The sequence below is a fragment of the Chrysochloris asiatica genome, unplaced genomic scaffold, assembly GCF_000296735.1.
Source record: "Chrysochloris asiatica unplaced genomic scaffold, ChrAsi1.0 scaffold00224, whole genome shotgun sequence".
In the NCBI taxonomy this organism is placed as follows: Eukaryota; Metazoa; Chordata; class Mammalia; order Afrosoricida; family Chrysochloridae; genus Chrysochloris; species Chrysochloris asiatica.
In genome coordinates, this window is record NW_006408742.1 from 263,644 (window position 1) to 270,443 (window position 6,800).

General features: G+C 38.4%; 1 protein-coding gene across 1 annotated transcript in view; it reads left to right on the forward strand.

Moving 5' to 3' along the window:
• Positions 1–6,800, forward strand: part of XXYLT1 (xyloside xylosyltransferase 1) — a 288,436-nt gene that overhangs the window by 232,788 nt on the left and 48,848 nt on the right. The window lies entirely within an intron of this gene.

Below are 6,800 nucleotides of genomic sequence, written 5' to 3' on the forward strand. Positions count from 1 at the left end.
GTGCCTTTGTCAAGTTTCTTTCTTGTTCTATCCATTTTTGAAAGCAGTGTATTAAAATCACCCACTATTATTGTAGGTTTGTCTGTTTCTTTCTTCAAATCTATTAGAGTTTTCTTTACATGTTTTGGAGCTCTTTCACTGGGAGCATAGATATTTATTATGGTCATGCCATCTTGTTCAGTTGTCCCTTTAATTATGAGATAATGTCCATCTTTATCTATTATGTTGGTCTTTGCCTTAAAGTTTATTTGATCAGAGATTAGTTCTGCCACTCCTGTTCCTTTTTTGATTGCAAGTAGCTTTGTATATTTTTTCCATACTTTGATTTTTAATATGTTTTTGTCTCTTGCAGATAGTATATTGAAGGATCTTGTTTTCTTATCCGTGTCTTAACTGGTGCATTTAATCTGTTTACATTCAGTGTAATCATCGATAGATATAGATTAATTGCTGCCATTGTGGGTTTTTTTGTTTGTTTGTTTGTTTTTGTGGTGCTGCTGCTTCCTTTGTTCTATGTGTCTTCCTTTGTTGAGTTCATGCTTTTTGTGTTCTTTCTTGTGAATTTCCTCATAGTTTTAATGTTTCCATATTCTTCTTGGATTTTCGTTTTCTTGGTATATTGTGAAGTGTTAATTTTCTTTGAGGTTACCTTATATTCCATTACTTTTCCCCTCCATTTAGTGCAGTCTGTTTCATTCTGTAATCTATCTGACCTTCTCACCATCTGGTTCTCTGTTCCTAGGTGTTTACCTTCTTTTACATTGTAATTGTTTTGATCATAGACTGACCCCCCAGATTCTCTGAGTTTGTTCTATAGTTTTGTTCTGTTCTTGACTCTTCCTTTTGTTGATTTAGTTCGGGGGGTGGGGGTGCTGCCACATATGGCAATCTCTGGTTGTTGTCTGTTCTTGTTGGTTCTCAGTCCACAGAGCTCCCTTTAGAATGTTTTGTAGTGCAGGGTTGGCTTTGGAAAAATCCCTTAGCTTCTGTTTATCCTGGAATGTTTTGATTACACCATTGTACTTTATTTATAGCTTTACTGGATAAAGGATTCTTGGTTGGCAATTTTTTTTTTTTTTCAGGGTTTTGTATATGTCTCTCCATTGCCTTTTAGCTTGCATGGTTTCTGAGGAGAGATCCAAGCATAATCTGACTTGCTTGCCTTTGTATATAACACTTCTCTTTTTCCTAGCTGCTTTTAGGATTCTGTCCTTATCTTTGATTTTGGAGAGCTTGATTATTATATGCCTTGGTGATTTTCTTTTGGGGTTTATCCTTCTTAGGGTTCATTGAGTTTCTTGAATGTTTATCTTTTCACTTTTCTGGATGTTAGGAAAATTTTCTTCAGCAATTCTTGAACTATTTTCTCTGTGGAGTTGTGTGATTCTTCCTGTTCTGGAAGCCGAAAATTGTTAAGTTATTCCTCTTCATGTTGTCCAACATGAATCTTAGACCTTCTTCAGATTTTTTTTATCCTTGTATCTGTTTGCTTTTCTATCTTAGTGGTATTGAGAGATTTGTCTTCCAGATCACTAGCTCTGCCTTCCATCTCTTCATTTCTACTCCTTTGCCCTTTCAGTGTATTGTCGATTTCTGATATTCTATTATTGATCTTTTGGACCTCTTTCTGTAGGTTTTGAATTCTTTCCAATGCTGTATCTATCTTGTTTGATTGTTCCTGTAGAGCTTTCCTGACTTCTTCCTTATTTTTCTCAACTCCACCGTAAAGTGTTTTGAAACATTTTGTAATCCGTTTTCTGAATTCCTTCCCAGGCATTTCCAAGACCTCCAAAACAGAATGGAGTCTAGGTCTACCTCTAGGTCACTTGTCTCAGACATTTTATCTTGTTTCTGAACATGTGCTGATATGGTCATCTGTTTTTGGTTCTTGCATATGTTCACTGGTTAGATGTGGCCTTAATACTTAATTGAGTGTGTGTTTTGGTCTTTTTTATGCTTTCTGATTGCTTCCAGGTAGATGTGATCAGGATGTGGGCTTCCCTTTTCAAGCTTTTTATTGCTTAACTCAGAGTAACTTTCATAGCTGTTGTCTTCTTCCCTGGTGTATGGCAGTTGGTATTGGTTCTTTCCTGGTCATTTGTGTTTTACAGAGTATGATTGTAGCTTGACTATATGGCAGAAGTTGCTGTCTCTTCTTGGGTAATATAGGGAGACAAAGAGTCCCCAGTGGTCAAAGGGGGAGCATAAAACAGCAAAACAGCAACAGCAAACAAAACAAAACAATAAAACCACCAAAATAACAACAACAAAAAACTAGATTGGACACTGTAGCCTATAATTGCAGAAAGGGGAAAGGATGGAGAGATTTAAAAAAAAAAAAAATGTAGCCTAATAGGAGTATGACTTTAATGTCCTCTTTCAGCTTCTTGCCTTCAAGGCCATCTGATAAATTTCAAGATGCCACTGTTGGTTGTTATGCTATACCTCAGGATTTAATATAATTTTTGGCACCTTTTGTTTTTAAACTCTCTTTCCCTCTGCACATCCCTTGTTCTGGCCTTTTCCCTATTAAAAAACAGTTCAGGGCCGGCTCTTGGGCTGTGAGTATCTGTGTACATGCGTGGCAATATAACCCACTAGTGGTGGGGGCGAGGGGTGTCCACTAGCTCAAGTTCCCCCTCTAGTCGCCAGAATGGAGGTGCACAAGCAGTGGGTGGACAATGCACAGGAAACAAAAAAGAAAAGAAAATCAGAACAAAACAAAACCAACAAAGTGTATTATCCATCTTTGCTCCTGGTTTCCCGCGGCATTATTCCATGTTTGGTCTGTTCCCCCACTTGGTCTTGCCGTTTGGTCTTGCCCAAGTTGTTGGCTCCAAGCCCAGCAGATTGAAAAGTACGCAATTTCTTACTTGTGCTACAAGTTCCACTAGATATAAGCCTTCAGACTCTTTAAATATTCCTACCTTTGTGGTTCAGAGTTTTGGAGCTGTACCCTGAACCCGCTTCACCTGGTATTCTGTGGTATTGCTGAGGACGAACTTCACTGCACTTTTACCCTATCCACCATCAAGCCCCGCCCTTCTAGCAGTTCTCTCTTGATGTACTGTTGCAACCATTTTTTAATTATCTTCAGTAAAATTATGTTTTTGTGTGATACTATTAATTTATATAATCTTTGCATTCTGTAGGATTATCTTTCTTTGGAATAGGCACAAATATGGATCTCTTCCAGTTAGTTGGTTGACCAGTTAGGCATCTTTCAGATTTCTTGGCATAGGTATGTGCGTGCTTCTGTCATTGTTTGTTGAAATATTTCAACTGATATTCCATCAAGTTCTGTATCCTTATTTTACACCAGTGCCACAGCGTAGCTTGGACTTCTTCCTTCAGTGCCATTATTTCTTGATCATATGCTACCTCTGAAATGGTTGAACATCAATCAATTCTTTTTGGTACAGTGACTTTGTATTCTTTTCAACTTCTTTTGATGCGTTCTGCGTCATTCAATATTTTGCCCATAGAATCCTTCAATATTGGCAACTAGAGGCTTGATTTTTTTTCTTTTGTTCTATTAGTTTGAGAAATGCCAATCATGTTCTTCCCTTTTGATTTTGCAACTCCAGGTCTTTGTACATTTCATTACAATACTTTGTCTTCTCAAGTTGCCCATTGTAATCTTCTGTTCAGTGCTTTTACTTGATCATTTCTCACATTGACTTTAGCTACTCAGCAACATTCAAGAGTAAATTTCAGAGTCTCTTCTGATATCCATTTTTGTCTTTCCTTTATTATCTGTCGTTTAAATGACCTTTTTCCTTTCTTCATGTGTGATATTCTTGATGTCATCTCACAATTCATCTGGTCTTCAGTCATTAGTGTTCAATGTGTCAAATCTAATTTTTAGATGGTCTTAAAATCTAGGTGGGATATATACAAGGTTAGTTTGATTCTTGTGGAGTTTGGCTTCACCTAGAACTAGAATATGAGTAATTGATGGTCTGTTTTCACTAATTTTTTTTTTAAGTAGCTAGATCTCCAGGTCTTTTTTTCTGGTTTGTCTATTCTGGAATCTCTTGACCACCATGGGTGATCCAGTATCACAGTACTTTGTAAGCCACCAAGGCATGACAGACTGATGGATGAGTAGTTGTAATGTATATTAATTGGCAACATTCAAAGTCAGGATATTTCATTACATGTTTTTAAACTCAGAAATCATGACAATGCTAGGCAGCCTTCTCTGTGAAGACCTTGGTCTGGAGCTGATGGATCAGTAGCTGCCCCCAATAGATGGTGCAAACTCTTCTGGTATCCAAGGCTCTCTCCAACCACCTTCACTCATTCATAGCACTCTCTAGCCTACTGGGCACTTGAGGTTTGGATCCCTGCTCAGTGAACATGTGGTCATACATAATGCTTCAATCATAACTTGAATAACTGAGTTACAAACATCCTTTTCCAGGGAGTAGGAGGTGTCTACTTATGAAACCTGCTTCTACTCTATTGCTGTCTGTTTTTCTCCTCTCCTGCCCTCAAAAGAAGGAAAAAACAACAACAACTAACCAGCCAATTGCCATCAAGTCAGTTCTAACGCATGGTGATTCTATACGTGTCAGAGTAGAACTGTGCTTCTTAGAGGTTTCAGTGGCTGATTTTTTCGGAGGCAGATCACCAGGCCTTTCTTTGAAGGTGTCTCTGTGTGAACTTGAACCTTAGTCTTTTCAATAAGCAGTCGAGCATGTTAGCCATTTGCATCACCCAGGGACACGTGGAATCACAGGGAGTCAGAATCGACTCAAAGGCAACCAGTCAGGGAAGAGATAACTTTTATCTCCACTACATGGAAAGTGAATCATCTTAGAGAGAGAGACTTAATCTGATTCAAGTGTCAGGAATTACTGGGACTCAGAACCATCTCCGATGTTTAATATGTCTCCTTGCTTTTATATCACTTCCCTATACTGCTATGTCTGTTTCTAGAGCCCCAGTTTTCTTTCATGACACCTTCCCACTCGCCAAACATACACACACCTCTCACTGCCATCACAATAGGCAAGTGTGCCCATCCCACAGTGGTCTTGCAGACTGGTCTGTTTGTGGAGGTGAGTGCTCACTTTCATTGTACCACTACAATGAGTTCTAAATGCTAGGTCCATCTGTGTTTAGTGTAGCAAGGAGCCTAGAATCTATTCTCTGTCTTTCTCATTGCCATCGAGTTGATTCGGACCCAAGATGACTCTGTATAAGCTTTCCAAGACTGTAAATCTTTGCAGGAGCAGAAAGCCTCAGCTTGCCCCCATGGATCGGCTGGTGCGTTAAAACTGCCAACCTTGTAGTTAACAATCCAGTCTTATCTAGCAGTATCACCTGGGCTCCTTAGGCTCTATTAGAACATAGTTTCTGTAGGTAAATGTGTTTAGAATTCCAAACAGTAGACTTGAAGCAGTGGACTTTTGGAGCACCAAACTTTTGTACCTCTTCAGGAACGTTGTATATGAACATGAGGCTTCATAGGAACATTAGATCCTATCACCCTGTGTTGGCCCAGCCCAGTAATTAGAAGCATGAACACTGTTTTCCATTTTCTCCTGAAATATTGCAGGAACTCTTTCTTATTTTCTGAGGTCAGAGGACACCATGAGGATTGGTCATTGTACAGAGTTGCGTCATTTCTCTAATTTTCTGTTTCCTAGTTGTATAAAGCCAGAATTCACAGTTCTCTCGCCTAACAGCATCTTCCCCTTGATGGATTGTAAAGGTCTCAGAAAACACAGACTCTTCCCTCATTTGTCTAAGTCTAGGCAAAAGCACAGAGACAGTGAATGTCAGTAACCTTTAAAAGGTTTTAAAAGGCAAAGAACATTTTCCTTTTAAAATTTAACTCCTCTCTTGCTTTACCTACACTCAAGCATTCTGGGTATGCGTGAGTTAGTTCCTAACAAATCCAGAACTGACGAATGAAAGCTGCAGGGGTAGGCTTGTGTTTCTGCATCCCTTTTTTCTTGTCAATAGATCACTACATGGCCAACATTGAGTTAAGTAGGTCCAGCCTATGGCGTCGGATCCAATTCCCTTATCCTGCACATCCCATTCCCAGTTCCATCTGGTCTTACTCCAGCGGCATGCACAATGATCAGCTTTTGCCTCAAGTTCTCCCCAGCAGCTGTAGGCTTTTATTGTACAGAGACCTTTTAAATTCTGTATGTATGTATGTGTGTGTGTGTATATATATATATGTTGTTATATGCCGTCGAGTCGATTCCGACCCATTGCGACCCTATACAGTTTCCGAGGCTATAAATCTTTACGGGAGCAGAAAGCCTTATCTTTCTCCCACAGAACAGCTGGTAGTTTCAAACTGCTGACCTTGTGGTTCGCAGCCCAATTTGTAACCACTACGCTACCAGAGCTCCTTATTGCAATCATTGAAATGAAAAAAAGTATATGATTCACTGAATGTAAAACTAATGATCTTGTCTGTAAACCACTCAATTTGTAATAAAAAGTTAAAAAAAAAAAAGATATTGTAATTTTTAAAGTCCCTTAATAATATGAACATATTTCTGAAAGAAAATGAAACAACTTATATACATATATATATTTAGACCCAATCAGAAAACATCCATGCTAAGCTAGCTGTTGGAAATAATATAGACAGAACTAGAATTTCATATAGTTCATTCCAGAAAAGAAATCAGGTATTTTCATTTTCTTTCAGAAATATGTTCATATACTCAGGGACTTAAAAAAATTACAGTATCTTTTCTTTTTTTTTTCAACTTTTTATTACAAATTGAGTGGTTTACAGACAAGATTATTAGTTTTACATTCAGCGA